This window comes from Panthera uncia (genome assembly GCF_023721935.1).
Source record: "Panthera uncia isolate 11264 chromosome B2 unlocalized genomic scaffold, Puncia_PCG_1.0 HiC_scaffold_24, whole genome shotgun sequence".
NCBI lineage: Eukaryota > Metazoa > Chordata > Mammalia > Carnivora > Felidae > Panthera > Panthera uncia.
In genome coordinates, this window is record NW_026057580.1 from 98,133,909 (window position 1) to 98,156,375 (window position 22,467).

At 39.1% G+C, this 22,467-nt stretch overlaps 1 protein-coding gene and 1 pseudogene across 5 annotated transcripts in view; both read right to left on the reverse strand.

Annotated features, from left to right (window-relative positions):
* Positions 1–22,467, reverse strand: part of PLAGL1 (PLAG1 like zinc finger 1) — an 84,865-nt gene that overhangs the window by 45,793 nt on the left and 16,605 nt on the right. For all 5 annotated transcript variants that reach the window (XM_049653011.1, XM_049653010.1, XM_049653014.1 and 2 more), the window contains exon 2: positions 2,721–2,754. The gene's annotated coding sequence lies outside the window, so the exon portion shown is untranslated. The remainder of the gene's footprint in view (positions 1–2,720; positions 2,755–22,467) is intronic.
* LOC125938008 (serine/threonine-protein phosphatase PGAM5, mitochondrial-like) lies at positions 8,302–21,104 on the reverse strand (annotated as a pseudogene).

Consider the following 22,467-nt stretch of genomic DNA (forward strand, 5'->3'; position numbering starts at 1 on the left):
GTGTGGAGACTCAGAACGCTAGGGAGGTGCAAGACTGACAGGGTCAATGATACTGGTAGGTCAGGTAAAATGAGGGCTGAGAACTGTGAGATTTGCAACATGGAGGTCACTGGTGACATTTAAGACAGTTTTGGTAGAATGATGAGAATCAGTCCAGACTGAAATGGGATCAAGACAGAATGGACAGAAAGACTGAAAAATTGTGTAGAAGAAAATGGAAATGAAATGGATTGGTAACTAGGGAGAATGGGGAGTAAATTTTTTTTTTTTTAAGTAAAAGAGGCAGGAAATCCACAACTCAGGGGGGTGAAGGGACAACTGCTACAGCAATATCCTTGAGTAGGTGAAAGGAAATAGAATATAAGAACATAAGTAGAAGAGTAAGCTTTAGATTGGATTTGGGCAGTTCACGCAGAGAGGAAGAAGAGAATGCAGAATGTATGGTGCGGGTAGCAGGGGTATATGTGACGATGGGCACTTATGGAAGTTCTCTTTTGAGTATTTCTATTTTATCAGTGATAAAGAAAACAGAGTCACCAGGTGAAAGGGAAAACAGAAGAAGAGGAACTGCAAGTTTATAGAGAAATAGGTTTTAAATATCTTCCTAGGAATTAATTGTCCAAATTGCCTGAAAACATTAGGGGACCACTGAGGTTAATAATCAAAATAGTTAAAATAAGACTAGTGAGCATGGCTGATCACTTTTCTCCAGCTATGACTAGCTGTGCAGCTAAAGGCATGGAAGAGACAAAGTCTTTGGGGTTTAGATAGCAAAGTATCTAAAAAGTAAAGCAAGAAGCAGGGATAAGAGAAGGGGGTAAAGTAAAGCAAAGAAGGAAGGATAAGAGAAGAGGATAAACAGGTAATTTTAATGACAGGGTAGAGGCTATTTACACTGAATAAGCAAATATCTAGATGGAATTAAAAATTTGGGAGCAGGGACTGGTGGAGAATGGGATTCTTGAACTCAAGATCATGGAGGGAAACAGTTATTGCTAATGACTAAGTTTGCAATATCACCATGGGAGGGGAGGACAGGACCAAAGTAGTCTGGGAGACAAGATCACTGAAAGAGAGAAAGTTAAGGAACTGAGAAATCAAGGTATTGGAAGGACCCCAAAGTGGCCATAAAATCACCAAGAATTAGGACACAAGAGTCTTGGAGAGGAGGACAGTGAGCCAGGAGCTAAATCCTCAAGGAATGAGAAAGAGTAATGTGGGAATTAGGTGACTACAACAAGGAAAAATACATATTTTTACTTTCAAGATTTTTAGAAATTATGTTTTATAACTATATTTATAATTATTTACGGTTAATTGTATGTCAACAGTTTTAAGATACTTCAACAGTCTTTTTATGTTCTATTTCTTCTGTTCTAGCTCAAATGCCCTTATTCTCTTCCGCTATCATTGTGAAAAATGTACAATAGATCCTGTCATTGTTATCAATTTCCTAAATTTTAAAGCACTATTTCCTCAAAAATGTTTCATGGAGCCCCAATCCTACAGTATATATGGAGTTATATTGGGAAATATGTTTGAAAAACAACACAGACCATAGGCTCTTTTAGATAATCAGTTCTTGGAAGTAAGTCTAATTTTTACTAAGGTTTTTTCCCCCTGAATTTACATGACTATAGGTCCCTTTCCCATATAACATCCAAAGGAATGAGTATACTAAGGCATATACTTTGGGGAAAACTGTATTAAGAGGTGTGTGTCTTCCTAGTGGCCTGAAAATAGGTGAAACAAAACTTGTTAGAACAAGATTCAAACTAATTTAGACACCGTCTGAGAATGCAAATCCCCAGTATGTTACCTTGTAACAATATCATCCTCCACTGCTAACATTATGAAAAACGAAATCATCTTCACACAATGTTTCTCAAAGAGGTCTTTAAAATTAGTTTAACATATTTCAGTTCTTCATCAAAATGACAACATGCATAAATCAAAACTATTGATTGCACATTATGGTTCATAACCTTATTTTTCCATACTGGCAACACAGTCTCTTTTCTAAGAAATTGGCCAAGTAAAACCCATTTAATAATGTCAAATGTTTTCTGTGACACAGAGAATAATTTCTTTTCCAGGTTAAAAATGTTTATTCAAATTTTCCTATTTCAAATGTTTGCATTTCATGGAATTAAAAAACCCCCAAAACCTACCATTATAACAGGAGCTTATAGAACAGCAAGAGAGCTACTTCAAACGATAAAATAGGAATAAAGTTATATTCTCCGATTCCCAGTCTGGAATCCTGCCCTCATTTAATCGAATTGCCAGATTTTCACAGGTAAATGAAGCAGAATTTATTTTTCCTCACTAGTCAAACCACTTACACTTGTGGCTTTCTCCCAGGGTGCTGTGCCCCTCTTATCATCCGCCACAAAGATGTTCTGGGTGCAGGCTGTGATGTCTAATGGGAGAGATGTACATACAACCTCAACTCCACAGATGGCACTTTACTCCTTCTAATCATAACCCTGATAGGAAGTCACTCCAAAGACACAGAAGGCCCTAGCCCAAGATGTGTAATGCAAACTTCCTCAAAATAACTATCACCTAAAGGCATCAGAAAAAGTGAAACAGCCCTTAAAATAATATAAGAACCAAATGATAAAGTTTTGCTCCAGGTTCTCTAGAAAAGTACTCCTATAATCAGAAAATACAGAATGTTGAGGGTGGAGAATAAAAAAATTAAAATGTCAACTTACAAAGCCAATGATGACTTATCAACGAGGCAGAAACCTAAAAACAAAAAAAATAAATAAATAAATAAAAGTCATTTATTAGTTCTATGTAACAGTTGTACATGCATTTTTAATTTTATACTGTGGTACCTACAGATTCCCACGTGAATTTTAAGAGAGATTTGAGTCCCTTTACTGTTTCCCCCAATGATAACATTTCACAAAGCTAAAGTAGAATATCACAATCACTACATATTTGTATTAATACAATCCACTGATCTTTTGAGATTTCCCCAGATTCATTATACTTATTTGTGTACGTATTTAGTTCTACAGAATTTTATTACCTTAGGCTCATGCATATATCACCATACAAGATACCGAACAGTTCCATCACCACAAGGATCCCTCATGTCCTTTTATAAGCACACCCCACCTCCTTTTTCACAACCCCCTTCTGTCCCCAACCTCTTATATATCCTTTTGCTTCTCCCTTGGGAGACAGAAAGAATGTTCTCAAGGGCACACATGCAAGCAGGGGAGGGGAAGAGAGAGGAGGAGAGAGAATCCCAAGCAGGCTTCACATCCAGTGCAGAGCTCAAAGGGGGGCTCAATCTCATGACCAATCAGATCATGACCTGAGCTGACATCAAGAGTCTGATGCCTAACCAACTAAGTGACCCAGGCACCCCAAACCTCTTACACATCTACTTTTTAACATTAAAAGTAAACAACATCCATTTGTGAGTGATAAGTATTTTACTCATTGTGCACAAAAGACTACTACCCAGTTATATGTCAAATCATAAATAAAGAATTCTATTTTTCTACATGAAAGAATAAGATTTAAAGCAACAAATTTTCTGGAGAGAAAATTTTGTTTGCTTGTTGGTACCAGGACATAAACTACTCGCTTCAAAAATCAAAAGGTGAAAGGTAAGAGTGTTGTCTGAACTCAGATTCCATATTTTCAACATATATTTTAAAAGGCTTTATTCTTTTAGAGCAGTTCTAGGTTCACAGCAAAATTGAGGGGAAGCTGTTTTTAGTTTCACACTCCACTTGTTCAACTGCTGCCATATAGGAAAGCAATGCACTTTCATATATTAGCCTTATAGTCTGCAACCTTGCTATTACTCATTTATTAGTCCCAGGTTTATTTTTTTTATTTTTTGGATTTTCTATATAGATGATTGTACCATGTGTGAAAAAAGATAGTTTTTTTCTTCCCAATCTGTATACCTTTTATTCCTTGTCTTATTGCATTAGCTAGGAATTCCAGTATTATACTGAAAAGGAATGATAAGAGACCATGTTGCCTGTTTTCTGATCTTAATGGGAAAGCTTTTACTTTCTCACCATTAAGTATGATGTTAGCTGCAGGCTTTTGCAGATATTCTTTATCAAGTCGAGGAAGTTCCCCACTATTCCTAATTTACTGGAAGTGTGTGTGTGTGTGTGTGTGTGTGTGTGTGTGTGTGTGTGTGTTGATCATAATGGGTATTGGATCTTGTCAAATGCTTTTTCTGCATCTACTGATAAATCATCTGCTTTTTCTTCTTTAGCTTGTTCATGTGCTGGATTACATTTAATTGATTTTCTCAAATGTTGAACCAATTTTGCATACTTGGGATAATCCCCTTTTAGTCATGGTATATGACTTTTTAAGGATTGTTGGTTTGGGGCACTTGGGTTTAATGTCTGACTCTTGATTTTGGCTCAGGTCATGACCCTAGGGTTGTGGGAGCTTTGAGCTCCACACTGGGCATGGAGTCTACTTCAGACTTCTCTCTTTCTCTCTCTGTCTCTCCTTCTGCCCCTTTCCCCTGCTCATGCTCTCTAAAATTAAAAAAAAAAAAAAAAAAAAAAAAAAGGATTGTTGGATTTAATTTGCTAAGGATTTCTGAATCTATGTTCACGAGAGATACTGATCCGTAGTTTTTGTGTAATGTCTTTGTCTGGTTTTGATATTAGAGTAATGCTGGCCTCACAGAATAAATTAGTAAATATTCCCTCTGCTTCTATCCTCTGAATGTGATTGTAGAGAACGGCATAATTTCTCCCTTAAATGTTTTGCAGAACTCACCGGTAAATCCATCTTGGCATGGTGCTGTTTTGAAATGCAATTATTTTATTTAATAGTATAGGCGTGGGCATTGAGTTCAAAGTATTCCTTTATTATTAAATGTCCAAAGGATGTGAAGTGATACCTCTTTTTTGTGATATTAAGAATTTGTATCCTCCTCCTTTTCTCAGCCTCACCAAAGGCTTATCAATTTTATAGATCTTTCAAAGAACTAGATTTTGGTTTCATTACTTTTCTCTGATATATATCTTCTTTTCAATTTCACTGATTTCTGCTTTTTAAAGTTAAAAAAATTTTTTTTATTTATTTGTGAGAGAGAGAGAGAGAGAGAGCGAGCGCACAAGTGGGAGAGGGGCAGAGAGAGAGAGGGAGACAAAGAATCCAGAGCAGGCTCCAGGCTCTGAGCTGTCAGCACAGAGCCTGATGCAGGGCTCGGACTTGTGAACCGAGAGATCATAACCTGAGCCGAAGTTGGACGCTTAACCTACTAAGCCACCCAGGCGCCCCTCTGTTTTTTAATGATTTTTTAAAGTAATTTCTATACCCAACATGGGACTCAAACCCACAACCCCAAGATCAAGAGTTGCATGCTCCACAGACCGAGCCAGCTAGGCACCCTTTTTCCTGCTCTAATTCTTACTACTGCTTTACTTTTGTTTACTTCAGATTTAGTTTGCTCTCCTTTTTTTCTGGTTTCCTAACATGGAGATTTAGATTATTGAGGTCAGGACTTTCTTCTTTTCTATATATGCATTCAGTACTATACATTTTCCTTTAAGCAACACTGTCTCTGCATCTGACATTTTGATGTCATGTTTTCATTTAGCTCAAAGTATTTTAAATTTTCTACGGATATACTTTTTTGACCTATTATTTATAAATTGTGTTGTATAAGGCAAACCATAAGAGACTCTTAAATACAAGGAAAAAACTGAGGGTTGATGGGGGGTGGGGAGAGGAGAAAGTGGGTGGTGGACACTGAGTAGGGCACTTGTTGGGATAAGCACTGGCTGTTGTATGGAAGCCAAATTGACAATTATATACAAAAAAAAAAAAAAAAAAAAAAAAAGAAACCACTAAAAAAAATTAAATTGTGTTGTATAACCTCTGTAATTTGAAATTTCCTACTTGTCTTTATGTTATTGATTTCTAAGTTAAATTCCATGGTGGCCTGAGAACAAACAATGTATGATCTGTATTCTTTTAAATTTGTTGTGTTTTATGGTCCAGAATGTGGTCTTAGTGAATGTTCTATGTGAGCTTGAGAAGAATATATACTCTGTTGTTGTGGATAAAGTGATCTAAAGATGTCAATTACATCTAGCTGACTGATGGGATATTATGTGCAACTATGTCTTTATTGATTTTCTGCCTAATGGAGCTATCTATTTATTATAGAAAGTATATAACATTTTCTTTTTTTTTTTTTAGAGTATATTATAATATTTTCTAACCAGGAACCTGAGTGCTTACCATAGCATGATCTAGGCACTTTAACCATTTTATCTCATTTAATCCTCCTAACAACCCTATGAGGGATGTACCATATTATCGCTTTTGGGCCCATAGGAAAACTCAGGCACCAAAAGTTTTAGTAATTTGCCCAAGGTCACACAATTAGCAAACAGCTGATCTGGACACCTGAGTCCAGACTTTTAGCATCTAGGCTACAGGGTCCCTCAAAGAAACCTAGGATGATGAAATCAAGGCATTTTGTGTTACCATTAATTTCTATGATGAACAATGAAAATTTTCCTAGTAAGTCTTGGCAACAGTAATTACTTCTAAGCACTAATGTCCCTTTTACTCACTGTTGCTAAACACGCTTACATTGGCAGACACAGTATAAGCACAATATTTGTATGGTTTTTCATTCTAAAACATTCCACAAAATTGAGTGAAATATTACATCTATTTTGCTTGCATGTCACCAGAGCAATAACATTTATATTCATATTCACTGTTTTTCTAAAATTGTTAAATTCTTAATGGATAGAGACTATACCTGTACAAGTAGGTTTGTAAATAGCTATACACAAACATCCAAGAAAAGCCTTTGATGATCAGCACAATCATAAGCACAAAGACAACGTCAGGTTAGCTCTACTCCACCAGAGTTTCTGGTTTCTAGAAACCTGGACTCTGACATGGAAAGGGAGTCAAGACCTTCACTGGAAGGTAGGACCCTGCATCAGAGAATACAGTGGGCACTTTCCTTTAAACTTCATTTACCAGCTAGAAATATGATGTAACTTATTAACCTAAAGTTTTTAAAATTCTAGGATGCAAAAAACTAACCATGCCATTCTTAACTCAGGTAACAAAGTACCATGGACTTGATGGCTTAAACAGTAAATATTTATTTCTTTCAGTTCTGGAGGCTGGAAGTCCTAGACCATGGTGCCGCATGGATGGGCTCTGGTGAAAATCCTCTTCATAGACTACCAACTGCTCACCGTATTCTCAGATGGTGGAAAAAAGAGCGAACTAGCCAGCTCTCTGGTCTCTTCTTATAAGGGCACTGATTTCATTCGTGAAGGCTCTGCCTTCATCGTCTAATTACCTCCCCAAAGCCCCACCTTTAAGTATCACATTGGGGTTAAGATTTCAACATATGAATTTTGGGGGACATAAACACTCAATCCGTTGCAAGGACCTTATATGGAGATGAAGATAATACAGTCATCTCGTAAAAACCTCTTGCAGAATCTCACATCTAGGGGAAAAAAATAGGGATAGACTACTAAAAACCTATGCAATTCTGTAATCAAATGGTATCTTGCTGCTAATCCGGACAGCCCAGGTAGGCATCAGTGTGACTGGAGAGGGCCTCAGGGGATACTAAAAATGCACAGAAACAATAGAGTGGAAAAGCTACTGCAGTAGAGATGGAGATGGAGGGTTCTCACAAACAAGGAGAGTGACTTCACTCACTCTGTCAACTCCAGAGTTCTAAAGCCTGGCTACAACTCCAGAATTCTTCCCTGCCCGTTATCTTCCAGTTGGTGTTTTCACTCCCGACACTTGCACATACACATATGTCTCTGCTAACACCCCCACTTCATGCTCCACTGAGGGAAGAAAAAAAAAAGCTACTGGATAGAGCAGTTCATCTTTTCAATGCTAACGCTACAAACTTCCCTTCTAGCACCACAGCAATCTCACTTCTCCATTCAAAACTTCCTTTGCATTGTCATTTTCTCCCTTTCTACTAGAGATACTGCTCCCCAAGATACAACCGTGATCTGGCATTTCTCAACCTATAATAAACAAAACCTTCATTAACCTTGCACTGCCCTCCAGCTCCCACTATATTCCCAGACTATCTTTCTCAAATTTCTGAAAAAGATTTAAAAAGTAGATAATCCCCATTTCCTCACCTATTCACTTTCCAACCCATTCCCCTGGCTCTGATCTCCACCACTCTATCAAAAGATCCTTATCAAGGTCATCAAAGCAATTCTTATTATCCTCATTTTAAAAATCAGGGCACTGAAGCTCAAGAGAGATTACTAGGTTGAGATAGTAAAGACATATCTTCCCTTAGAGATAAGCAAGAGCCCAGAGCTGCCCCAAAGCTCTCTTTTCATGATATTAGACTAAGGACTTCATCTTCCAGGGACCCCACCTCCTTCTTCTGTTAGGTCATCTTCCCTGCATTAAATCTCAGACTTAGTCTCCAACATACCTCATTGTTTTAAATCATTTTTCATTGAGAAAGAATTTTGCTTGATCTATGAATATTTTCTGTAGATCACTTGGTATATATTATTTTATTTAATTGAAAATAGGTAGTTCTATTCCCTTTGTACAAATAAGAAAACATTGAAACAGAAACCTTTCTCAATATCAGACACCTGAAGAGTATCAGAGCCAGCATTTGACCTCATCACCTAGGTTTTGCACCCCAGGCTGCCTGGCCTTCGTGATGGTTAGATCTCACAGCTTCCCAGTTGTTCCTATTACGTGGTAACAAGGTAAGAGCATCACTCAAAAGTGTGCCATATACCCCGACATTTCCATCAAGTCAGACACCGTGGGGTTGAGGCAAATTTGCCATGAGCAAACACGTAAGAAACTGATTTACATATCATAATTGGACTTTAAAATAGAACCACAGTTGTTAACACAGGATACTCAACTCTGGTGACTACAGCATTTTCCCTCCATAGCTCTATCTAGGAAGCGAATTCAGTAAGCGTGAGGTAGGAGACAGATTTGTATGCTCACCCATATCCTATTCTTTTTCTAAGCACATAGACATTACACTTGCTCAGTACTGCCCTTAAAGTTGGACATGAGGGGTTCACAGTAAACCCTTCCCTCGAGAGTAAGAAGGCCAAGGGTCTAAGGGGACATATCCACTCAGGCCCAGACTCCCCCTCCTAGACCATGCCGTAGGTTCCTGGAACAAAGGGATTTCTTGTCCAAAGAACTCCAACCCTGCTAGCAGGGACTGTGAAAGCCTCTTTCCGAGACCTGTGTTTATGAGGATAGATTGTGCCACTGTGTATTCAGCCCTAGGCTCCAAGAAGTGGCCAATGGGTAGCTATTTGCAAGGGTGTGGGCATAGGTTCAACGTGTGCCCTCCCTCGAGCAGAATTGGGCCTGAAACATGAAGAGAAGGGAAAATGGGCCAGCATTCCTACGCTGCCATGTTCTCGAGGTGCAGAAACCTCAAGACTCCAAAAATTCCACATTCAAATCTAGTTTTCCAGGTCACAGAAGATAAATGTGCCCAAGAATGCTATACTATATGTTTTACAGTTAATTATTAGCTTAACTTATAACTTTTAACTATTCAGATATATGATACAATTCCTTCTAATATTTCTGCTTTAACTTCTACCTCCTTATAGTTAGTCACAGCCACGTAAATAGTTCTAGACTGTGAATTAAACAGTTAGTTACTGGTACAAGACCATTTAATATTCTCTTTTCCTCCATGACAATCAAGAAGGTCAGGTGTTCCATAAAGCATACAAGATGGAGGTGCACCCATAGTCCTTAGCCTGAGTGTATAGGGCAGAGTCTCCCAGAAATCCACAATGGATTTTTAACAGGAGAAGAAATCATCTGTTCTTCACTAAAGCCACTGAGGTTTGGGGACAGCTTGTCAGCACAGTGTAAGTTTAACCCATCCTAACTAGAAATTGGTACCAGAAGTAGGATGCTTCTCTAGCAAAACCTTAAAATATATTTAGTGGTCAGGAAGCAGTGAGGAAATTAATCTTAAGGGCTGGAAAGACAAGTATTATATTTATACAATGACAAAGTATTTTACAACATCCCTAGTATAAATTATAATACTAGTATTTTATAATACTCCTATTATAAATTATAATACTCCCAGTACCTCAAAGACATATTACCTAATAAACTTGCAGCTCTAAAAGAGAGAAGAAAACAGAACACTTGAAGTGTGAATTCGTTATTTTTGGCTGCATATGGCAAGTATTCAAGGGATAAGCTGAGAAAAGGACTATCCAGTTTTCAATAATAAGTGAAAAGTAAGAGAGATTCCAGACATTTTCAATTTGCAATGTTATATGGACTAACTACTTCCCATACTAACAGAGACACTGAATGAAGGTCATAGGCTCAGGAAAACATTAAAAAAAAAAAAATTAAACTGCCTCAGGGAAAGGACAGATTAACATGTTCATTAAATCATTTTAGTTGGATAAGACGAGGAAAAAGATCAGATTAAGGGTATGGTTTTCCCATAGAAGTCAGTCAGTCCTCAAATAGCTTTCTATTGGTCTAGAAAGAACTATACAGGTGAGAAATCAAATCAATGCAGCAGAGCTGAGAACCAGGTACCACAACAAAAGAAAAAAAAACAGATGTAATTACCAGCATATAGAACAAACAAACAGAAATCTTTTAGATTTTGGAGAGAATTGTGCTGCCAAAGAGAACCAGTCTATCAGCTAAAGTCTGAAAATGACCCTTTGGCTCCTTCTATATGGAAGCAGTGGGAAGAAAGGGCTGCTCAGTTCCAAGCAGAGCAAATCCTCCACTCTCCATTTCATACGGAGCCAAGGAAGAGAAAAGGAAGAACTACTCAGAGGAAAAAACCAAAGCCTCATGAAAACAATGAACAAGAAGATAAAATAAGGCCAGCAAATTTTGTTCCTCCAGGGTGTCCCAATATCCATCATGAGGGATTTCAGAATTGCTATGGACCAGTAATTCCAGTGTGCCTATGTTACCTTTTTCTAGATGGGATAGTCTACTACATTTAACTGCCCCATCCTACCCTTATATGTATCAGGTATATATACAAGTGAGGTGTACACACACACACACACACACACACACACACACACACACGCACAGAGGGAAGGCCATGTGAGGACACAGCAAGAAGGCAGCCATCTGCAAGCCAGGAAGTGAGGCCTCCGCGGAAACTGAATTTGCTGGCACCTTGATCTTGGACTTCTAGTTTCCAGAACTGTGAGAAAACACCCTTGTGTTGTTTAAGCCACCCAGTATGGCGTTCTGCTATAGCAGTCCAAATTACAGATACATGTTTGGTACTGTGAAATGGAATGCTGCTGTAACAAATGCCTAAAAATGTGGAAGCAGCTTTGTAACTGAGTAGAGGGTGGATGAGATTTGAGGTGCATTCTAGAAAAAGCCAAGACTGCCTTGAAGAAATAGGAAGTCAAAGGTGACTGGTGAGAACTCAGATGTAAATGAGAATGTGCTATTGGAAATAGAGAAAAGATGATCCTACCTATAAACTGGTAAAGAACCGGCTGAATTGTGTTCTAGGGTTCAGTGGAAGGAAGAGCTTGTAAGTCACGGATATTTAGCTAAAGAGATTTTTCTTTTAAGTTTATTTGAAAGAGGGAGCAAGTGAGTGCGAGAGGGGTAGAGAGAGGGGGAGACAACCCCAAGCACCCGCCACACTATCAGTGTAGAGCCCAAACTCACGAATCCGTGAGATCATGACTTGAGTAATTCAGGTGTCCCTTAGCTGAAGAGATATCTAATCAAAGTATAGAGTGTGGCCTGGGTTATCCTTATTGCTTTAGTAGAATGCAAGAAGAGAGATAAATTGAAGGAATCATTAAGTGAAAAAGAGAGAGAGAAAGAGAAAACTTGAAGATCTGGAAAAATTCTCAGCCTATCCATATTGCAAAAAATGAGAAAGTATGTCCAGGAGAAAACACCAAGGGTGTGGCTGGACAATAGCTCCATGAGGAGATTATCCTTGGAATTATTAGTCAGCCTAATCAACAGAAACCAGGAATAGAGATGGGATTAACCAACAGAGACACAGACAGTTTGGCCCAAACAGAATACAGTTAGGATGAAATAAAGGAAGGCTTTTGGACTTCTGAGATTGAACAGGACTAGACATTGAACTATTTGGCTGCAAACATGTTTCATTTCTCATGAAAAGGAAAGAACCCCAGGGCAGTTTAGACACCCTCATTTCTACTCCCACTACAGAGAGAAAGGCTGCTTCCTCCCTTCGTTTCAGAGGGTGGTGCTCCCATCCCTGGTGTCGGTGGGTCAGGCTGCCCCCACCCAGTGCCTCAGGGGTGGAGCCATTGCCTAGGGCTACCGGGCCAGAGGGCAGATCTCGCAGCCAAAGAGGATCATTCTTAAGCCTTAAAATCAAATAGAGTTTGCCTGGCTAGATGTTAGTCTTCTTTGGGGTCCAACATTCCCGTGACCTTTCTGCTTTCTCCTTTTGGAATGCGAATATCTACCCTATTTCCCTCCCACCACTGTATTTCGGAACCACCTAACCAGTTTAGTTTCACAGGTTCACTGCTGGAGAGGGATTCTGCTTCAAGATGAATCATACCTGGAGTCTCATCCATACCTAATTTAGAGGATTTTTAAGTAGGCTCCACACTCAATGTGGGGCTCAAACTTACGACCCCAAGATCAAGAGTCACAGGCTCTACTGACTGAACCAGCCAGGTGCCCCATGATATTCAGGTAAGACTTTGGAATGTAGAATTCTGAGTTGATCCTGGGACGGGTTAAGACTCTTGGACCTGTTGAGATGGGATGAATGTATTTTGCATGCAAGAAGGACATCAATTTAAGGGGGATAGAGAGCATAACGTTATAGGTTGAACTGCGTCCCTCCAAAATTCTTATGTTGAAGCCCTCATCTTCAACATGATTGTATTTGGTGACAGGGCCTTTAAAAAGGAAGTAACTAAGATTGAATAAGAATGGGACTTGTGTCCTTACAAGAAGAGAAAGAGACATCAGAGACTACCCTCTCTCCACACATGACAGAGGAGAGGCTGTGTGATGACACAGCAAGGCGGCGGCAATCTATAAGCCAGGAAAAGAAGCCTTACCAGAAAACAAAATTGCTGGCACTTTGATCTTGGACTTTTAGACTCCAGAACTGTAAGTAAATCTGTTGTTTAATCCAACCCAGTCTGTACCATTTTGTTATGGCAGACTAGTCAAGCAGACTAACACATCTACCCTTCTTGGATATTTCCAAGTATCTCTCCCAGGGAAGGACATGAAAAGGGAAGGACATTTAACACTGGGATGGCCCAAACCTTAACCATCAGAGACCTTTTGTTTCAAGGTCTAGAAATACTAAATAAATCCTTTGAAATGAAAAATCTATACTAACTAACTGCATTAATGGCAGCCAACAAGAAAATCAAAACAAATAAAACTGGAACCTAGACCTCTATGTTTTCTTTTCCAAAATGTAAAGTATAAGGGGACATTTAGAAGACCCACAGATGTTTCACTGGTCTCCCTCCCACCATAGTCCACACTATTATCAGACCTACTAAGCCATCTCTTTCTTTAGACTTTCCTGATTTAGGCTTTTATTCCCTTCCAGCTGTTTTGATGGCACCAATACCATATAAAGAAATACTGGGTGATTTGAGATGAACTTTAACAAGACATGGACATGTGTCTCACTAGAAAGCAGCTGATTCTATTACTACTCGGTACACTTCTTGTTAAGCAGTTCTGGGAGAGTTTTCTATCACAGGGCTGTGACATCTGCACACTTACGAGGTTCCTATGAGGGGTAGGTAATCAATGTTTATTAAACACACCCACAAAGTGCTCCAAACAGAAGTTACGGCAAAGACTACAGATGTTTCCTGATATCCATTCCTCCCCTCTTTCTTTGTGATATAATCTCTGAATTTTAAAAGGACACAAGGGCACCCAGAATAAGGACATTTTCCAATGTTCCTTGAAGATAAGAGTTGTCATATTACTGACAAACAAGATGTGGGAATTTTAACTGTTACATGCAAATTCTGAAAATAGCATACTCTGAGAAGGAGCATACTCTTATTTTCCCCTCCTTCTTGGCTGGAATACTGACATGATAGAGCTTGGCTAGCCATCTTTAACCATGAGGCAGACAAAAAGAACAATGGTAAAAAACAGTTTAGAAACGGACCCACACAAGTGGATGGAAACTAGGTTTTCACCACTGCAATTCAATGAAGGAAATTCTTTTCAAAAAATGATTCTAGAGCACGTGGATTTCTATAATGAAAAACAAAAAGTAATCTAGATTCTTATCTCACATCATACAAAAACTATTGAGATAAATCACAGAATGGAACACAGATCTAAATGTGAAGGATAATTAGTATCTTCATGACTGTGGAGTAGGCAAAGATTTCTTAAACAGGACACAAAACACAGTATTCAACAAAATTATAAACTGGATTTAAGAAATTCTGCTTGTCAAAAGACATCATTAAAAGAGAAAACAATAAAGTCACAGACTGAGAAGCTATGTGTAATACACATATTCAACAAAGGACTCTTATCCAGAATATAAGGAATTCCTACAAATCAATAAGATGACAAACAACCCAATAAAAATATGCAGAAGACATGAAAAAGTACTGCCTAAAAAAAGGAATCCAAATTATCTGAAACATTTGAAAGGGTGCTCAACATTATTAACAATGAGGGAATGGAAAAGAAAACGATGAGATACCACCTCACATCCACCAGAGGGCTTAAAATGAAAAGGAACAATATCAAGTCCTGCTGAAAATGTGGAACTGTTACAACTCTTCCATTTACTCACTCACCGTTGGTTGACCTGGCAGAATTTATTGAAACTAAACACATGGCTACCCCATGACTTTAAAATCCTAGTTTTAGATATATTCCCAAACAAAACACTGCAAATGTCACTAAAAGATCGTGCATGACTATTCATGGCAGCTTTTTTTTTCTCAGTAAAATTTTATTCTGTAGTTAATTCCAAAGTTGACAGAGAAATGGATCAAATGTCCCAATTAGTTGCACTGATTGTGCAGAAAATGTTCATGACCACTTCATAGAAACTGTAGTTTCTCCTAAGTTAACAGAATATTTGGGATGGACACATCATGTCTAAATAGTTTAACCTGCAAGCATAAAGGATTAACAGCCAGAGGCAGACTGAGCTGTCGAGTATTTTATTGAAACAGGACCTGCACGGTACTATCACCATCCAGTCACCTCCCTCACCTGCCAAGGTGCTCGTGGGTGCAGGAAAAGGCCTAAGGCCCCAGTTGAGTCCAGATCCAACAGCATCAGAGGTACAGGACTCTGGACTGAGAAACTGGTTATCAAAGCAAGAGCCCAGATGAAAAGAATCTTTAGTTGACAAATATTGAAGTGACAAAAAGGTTTTAAGAAACGAGAAGAACGTATGACAAGAAGTTCTGAATAGAAGCACTGGCAGCCCCTCTTCCTCAGAGCCCCTCGTGCCTGATGGGCGTTGCTGACAAGCCTCAAGGGGCTTACATGGCCAACTGTGGTCATGACCAAAGGCCCCCATGAGGACTGCCCGTGGTCCCCACAGACAGCATTGGTGAGGCCTCCTCCTGGTAGACAATGCAGAAAATCCCGAGATAGCAATCAGGATGCTCTGCTCAGAACGACTCCTTTTTCCATCCTGGGCCTGAAGTATGGACTGAAATGCCACATTTTGGATTCTTTAGGTGTTCATATTTTTCATTCTCCTCCTTGAGAAATGCAGTGTAACTGTGCTGTGCAGCCTGTGGAGAGAAGACGGGAAGGAGCTGTGCTTTTGGTGGCACCCGCTGGAGCCAGGCTGGGGGTGAAGAAGAGCAGGTCCTCAGGAGCAGGAGATCTCATCCAGAGGCATGAACCCTGTGTCCCCGAGAGTCCTGAGTAGCACTGGCATCAGGCAGGACTACCAGGTGGGCGATGGTGCCATTGCTGAGAAAGAGGTGGAGCCAGCCTTCTGGAGGGAACTACCCTGCCCAGTACCATGTAGCAGATGATGTTGGCACGGCAGATGAAGATCTCTTAACTGTCCTCCTGCTGCTTGGCGTCTGCCCAGTGGTTGTAGTTCTGGAAGGCGGTCTTGATCCGGGCTCTATCTTTGTAATACACTGTGTTCCAGTGGAACACAGGCAGGTCGGGCTTGATGGGGGTCTTCCCTTAGTAGGTCTGTGCTGACCTTGCAGATGCCTGGCAGATATTTGCTTACCATATTGGTTGGTGGTTTCTTTTGCATGGGTCATGGACAAATGGACAATTTTATTAAACTTCAACCCCAAGCTTGCAAGTTAGAGCCCAGTTAATTAGTTCAGCTTGTTCATGACCCAGGGACATTAGTGTGCGGTCTTTTCCAGGGAGGCATTCACATGGTTGTGGGAATGCCTGATGAGGAAGACGGGTCACATGGCCTTGGCTTTGTGGTGGTCCAGCCCAGATGACCATTCTCCAGATTCTAGGTTCTTCTTCCGTAGGTTGTCTCCTGTCCCAGCTGGGGTCACAAATGCCCAGCCAATGGCATGTGGCCCCCGCAACCATGCCCACACCTTGAGCAGGTACGTCTCCACGTCCCTACCCACGCAGGGCTTCCCCAACATCATGGTCGAAAACAGCATGGCTGCTGAGCCCCTTACCATGGCACCTGTTGGCATGCCACGCCCACTCGACCTGTACTGGCCCTGTGCCCATAGCAGTTTTATTTGTAGTAGCCAAAATTAGAAGATAACCCAAACATCTATTAACAGAATGAATATACTATGGTATGTTGATACAATGGAATGTTTTAGAAAAATATGAGAAAAAATATATACACATGCATTAATATGGATGAATTTCAAAAATAGGCTATTATGAAAGAAGTCAGACAAAGGAATGCATATTATCTGGCTACCCTTACAGTCCAACAATAGACAAAACTAATCTGTAGAAATGGAAATCAGTACCTCTAGGGGAGGTACTAGGTGGGAGAAGCATGGAAATTTTCTCTTTCTGGATGGATGTAATATGGTCTTTCTTGATCTAGTGGCTATACAGGTATACATACAGAAAATTCCCAAGCTGTATATTTAAGATGGACATGCTTTCTATGCTTTACCCCTATGTATTTAATACCTCAGTACAAAGAGAAAAAGTACTTCATAAAAGATAACCAGACTATTTTTACCTTATCAGTTGCCTAGTAAATGTTATTAGGCAAATGCAAAACTATCTACTTAAAAACAAAGACCAAGCAAATTGTGCTTAGATCTCTGTTTCACTGACCCCCAGAAAAGTCAAAATCAACCTTATCCATTAGTATCAAAAACTTGGAAGAAAAATCTTTAGAAAGTAGGAGTGTATCAGGTAGTCCACAGCAGCTACCTTAGTTACTGAAGTGAAGACTCTACGTAGCATATTGGCAATCTATGTGAAGCAATTTTAGTAGTGTTTTTCCATAAATACACCTATTTAATAATTTTAACTATTTGTAGTACCAAGGTAGTATGTCATAAAAGAAATAGCAAGAGCTTTGGACTCAGACAAACCAGTTTTGCCACTTACTAACTACACAGCATTGGGCAAGTTTCTTAATCTCTTTGATACTGAGTTTCTTCACAATTTAAAACAGAGACAATAATACTTACTTTGCAAAATTGTAGCACAATTATAGTAGGTATTTAAGAGTGGTAGCTATTTAGCAATAGCTCTTTGTATGCAAAGTATCATGGTAGGTACTGGAACTCTATCTCTAAGAACCCGACCAACTGGAAATGACATTTAGATATAAAGATTGGTGATGAAAGGTAAGAATTTAACAAGGGCTATAGATTACAAATTACAGGGTTCCTATCCAGCTAGGAGGATTGTGGAGTAAGTATCCTCTCAACAGAGCCTGGAAAATTTTTGGAAAATCCACTTAAAGCAGAGGAAATGGCATGAATAAAAAAGCATAGCCTCAAAAACAATACAGTGACTTCAGGTTCTAATTAGTTGACTAACTAATGACTAACTGTGCCACTGGACTAAATCTAAGGAGAAAGACTACAAGGCTAGGAAAGCAAGCTGGGACTAGACAGAAAAGGACCAGTCAGGCTAAGAAGTCAAGGACCTGTTTTCTCAAGTCCTGGAATGTCACAGAAGGGTTCTTTTCAGGAACCAACCCCAGTGGTCACTGTACAGGAAAGGAAGGGAAGGAAAATCTCAATACAGGGAAAAATAGCATAGAATGATAAGGGCCTAACTCAAGATGCTGACAGGAAAGGGGGGGGGCAGGAAAAATATTAGAGTTCAATTTTATCAACTTTAAAAAAATGAACATTGAGTTTCCCTGAATATTCAAGTAGGCTTGCCTTCAACTTTTAAATGACTGACTGGCTTATAAGAGCAAAGAAGTATCCAAAAGCAGCAAAACATATTTCCAGGCACATAGAAAGTGCCCATACATACTGCTAGCAAATGAATCATTTAAAAAATTCCAAATATTGAAACCTCTACAATAATACAGTGTTCATGGTGAAACATGCAAAAGGGCTATAATCATTTTTTCCTTCCTGTTGAGTGACCATTCTTTTACAATACATGCCAAGTTTCGAATTTGCTCAGTTCAATATTTTAAAAGACTCATTTGCAAGAGCTATCTCTGTCTCTACCAGAAGACTCTGATATAAATCACTCTAGAAAGTTGGGAATATTGCCACTTCAGTTGCTAAGCTCTTGTGTAATTTTTTTTAAGGACTCTATCATTCATTGTCTTTTGCCATGGCAAAAAAAAAAAAAAAAAAAAAGCCACTATGACTCATGAATATTACATGAAAAAAATTTAAAAAGTTAATCCAGATCACATAAATATATGTAAGATTTACCCAACAGTACATGACAATTTAATAATTTATACAATTGTTAAAATAATTAAAATGAGAATAACCTACCACATTAAGGAACAAAGAAATGGGTGCTTCCTAGGGGCTAAGCATAATTGTTAGCCCTTTCTATGTAATAGCTCTCTTAATCCTCTCCACAACCTTCTATGGTAGACACTTGTTATCCACACCGTATAGTGAGAAAATCCAAATATAGAGAAGTAACTGTCAAAGATTACACTATATAAAAAGGGAGAGGCAGAACTAGGAATTGAACCCAGGCAGTCTAGCTCCAGAGTCAGAAAATGCCAGTTAATAAATGTAGAAAGAACGAAAGAAATGGAGGGCCCCCTGGGTGGCTCAGTTTGGTTGAGCATCTGACTCTTGATTTTGATGGAGGTCATAATCTATCATTTGTAAGATCAAGCCCTGCATTGGGCTCTGTGCTGACAGTGTGGGGCCTACTTGGGGTTTTCTCTCTCCCTCTGCCCCTCCCCTGCTTGTGTGTGTGCTTGCTCTCTCTCAAAACAAACATTTAAAAAGAAAGAAGGAAGGAAATGGAAAATCATCATTAGAATACCACAATAATAACTGCTGCAGGCAAGATCAGTTGAATGCTAAAATTAGTGGGCTACACTTTGAGAAATAGCACATTTGCACAACTTCAAAACATTTATTAATTACCATGGTAGTTTTAACATATCCACAAATCATTTGATACTTTTCCCTCTCATCCCTTTGAGTGTAGACTTCCTTAAACAAAATAAAGTATAAGAAGTGAAAAGTAGTAATGTGTTACAATGGAGAAACCTGGCAAACACTGCCTAAACTATGTGATTAACATGTTGATGTGGAGATCCCGTGCCCCCAGATATGATGCAAAAAAGAGCACAACATTCCTCTGGTATTCTTTCCCCAAAGTCCATAACCTCAGTCCAATTGTGAGACTACACTGGACAAACCCAAAATGAGGGACACTGTATAAAATACAAAAGTGGCAATGTCTGAAAGACTAAAATGTTTTCACAGATTGGAGCAGACTAGAAAGACTTGATAACTAAATGCCATGTGGTATATGGATCAGATCATGGAACAGAAAAAGGACACTGGTGGAAAAACTGGGGAAATCTGAATAAAATATGTCATTCAGTTAATAGTATTGCACCAATGTTAATTTCTTAACTTTGGTAAATGTATCATGGTTATGTAAGATGTTAACATTAGAGGAAGCTAGGTGAAGGGTATACAGGAACACTCTATACTGTCTTTGCAAATATTCTATAAATCTAAAAGCATTTTATAAATAAAAGATTTAAAAGTTCAATACCCATTTGTGAAAACAAATGTCAGTAAATCAGGAATAAAAGGAAGTTTCCTCAATCTGGTAAAAGGCGTCTATAAAAAAAAAAGTATACTAAATATCTTTTAAAATTTATTTTGAGACAGCATGTGTGTGCACATGTGCAAGAGAGAGGGGGGAGAGAGCAGGTGAGGGGTGGTGAGGGGCAAAGAGGGTGGGGGAGAGAGAGGGGAGGGGAGAGAATCCCAAGCAGACTCTGCATCTTCAGTGTTGTGGAGCCTAACGCAGGGCTCAAACTCACAAACTGCAAGACCATGACCTGAGCCAAAATCAAGAGTTGATGTTTCACCCACTGAGCCACCCAGGCACCCCTTTAGTGTCATAATCTTAATAGTGAAGAATTGAGGTATCCTCCTTTAAGATCAGGGGAAAGCAAGGGTACTTTTGTTGTTGTTGTTGTTGTTGTTTTTTGAGAGAGACAGAGAGCGAGAGTGAGCATGAGTGGGGCAGGGACAGAGGGAAAGAGAGAATCTTAAGCTCCATGCTGGGCATGGAGGCTGACTCAGGGCTCAGTCTTATTATGACTGTGAGATCATGACCTGAGCCAAAATCAAGAGTCAGATGCTTAATCAACTGAACCACTCAGGAGCCCCAAGGCTGTCTATTTTAACACTTTTGTTAAATACTATTCTGCTATTCCCAGCCAGTGCAATAAGGCAAGAAAAATAAAAAAGTAATAGAGATTAGAAAGACAAAGTTAGAGGAGCCTAGGTGGCTCAGTTGGTTAAGCATCCAACTCTTAGTTTTGGCTCAGGTCATGCTCTCACAGTTTATGAATTCAAGCCCCAAGTCAGGCTTTGCACTGGCACTGTGGATGGAGCCTCTTTGGGATTCTCTCTCTCCCTCTCTCTCTCTGCCCCTGCCCTGCTTGCATGCTCTCTCTCTCTCAAAATAAACTTTAAAAAAAAAAAAAAAAAAAAGAAGGCAAAGTGAAACTTTTTATTTTTTTGCAGATGACATGATTGTGCATTTAGGAAATCTCCAACAACCTAGAAACTACCAGAACTGAAAAGTGCATTTAGTGAAATTATAGAATAAAAGCTCAAAATTCAAAAATCAACTGTATTTCTAGATACTAGCAAGAGGACTGGAAACAAAATTGAAAAAAGAGAACATTTACAACAGCATCCAAAAAAACCTCAAATGCCTAGAAATTAAGTTTAATAATATATAAGTCCCTCACACTAAAAAAACAAGACAATGCTAAGAGTAATTGAAAAACTTATTCAATAGAGAGATATACCATGTTCATATATTGGAAGATTCCCTTAAGATGTCATTCTTCTAAAATTATTCTGTAGAGGCAATGCAATCCCAGTCAAAAGTCTGGTAGCCTTTTTTTTTTTTTTAAATAGATGTTGACAAGCTGATTCCAAAATTTATAGAGAAATGAGTAACACTTAAATATCCAAAAAATCCTTAAAAAGAAAAAAAATTGTGGAGGGTTTACACTACTTTACGTCAAGAGTTACTACAAACTACAATAATTAAGAAAGTATGATACTGACAGAAGAACTGATATAGTCCAAATAGAACAGAACAGAGTTCAAAAACACATCCAAATGTATGATCATTCATTTTTTTTTTATTTTTGAATTTAATTAATTTACTTTTGGGGAGAGAACAGAAGCAGGGGAGGGGGCAGAGGGAGAGGGAAATAGAGAATCTTAAGCAAGCTCCACACTCCATGCTGGAACCCTGAGATCATGACCAGAGCCAAAATCAAGAGTGGGACACTCAACTGATTGAACCACCCAGGCACCCCTATGGTCATTCATTTACAACAAAGGGATGACTGCAAGTCAATGGAAAAAGAAAGGTATTTTGTTTTTCGTTGAGAGAGAGAGAGAGAGACAGAGCATTAAGCAGGGGATGGTGGGGGGTAGGGGTGGGGGGAATCTTAAGCAGGCTCCATGCTCAGCATAGAGCCCAACACAAGCCAGGGCTCAATCCCACATCCCTGGGATCATGACCTGAGCTGAAATTGAGAGTTGGATGCTTAACCAACTGAGTCACTCAGGTGTCCCATGAGAGGGTTTTTCCATAAATGCATAGAGCAATTGAATGTCCATATGGGAAACCTTGATATTCCTCATCTCATACCATACACAAAAATCAACTGGCGATAAATCAAAGACCCAACTGTGAGGACCTTGAGGGTAGTCAAAAATGAGCCTAAAAAAAAAAAAAAAAAAATCTGTGGGAAGGGTA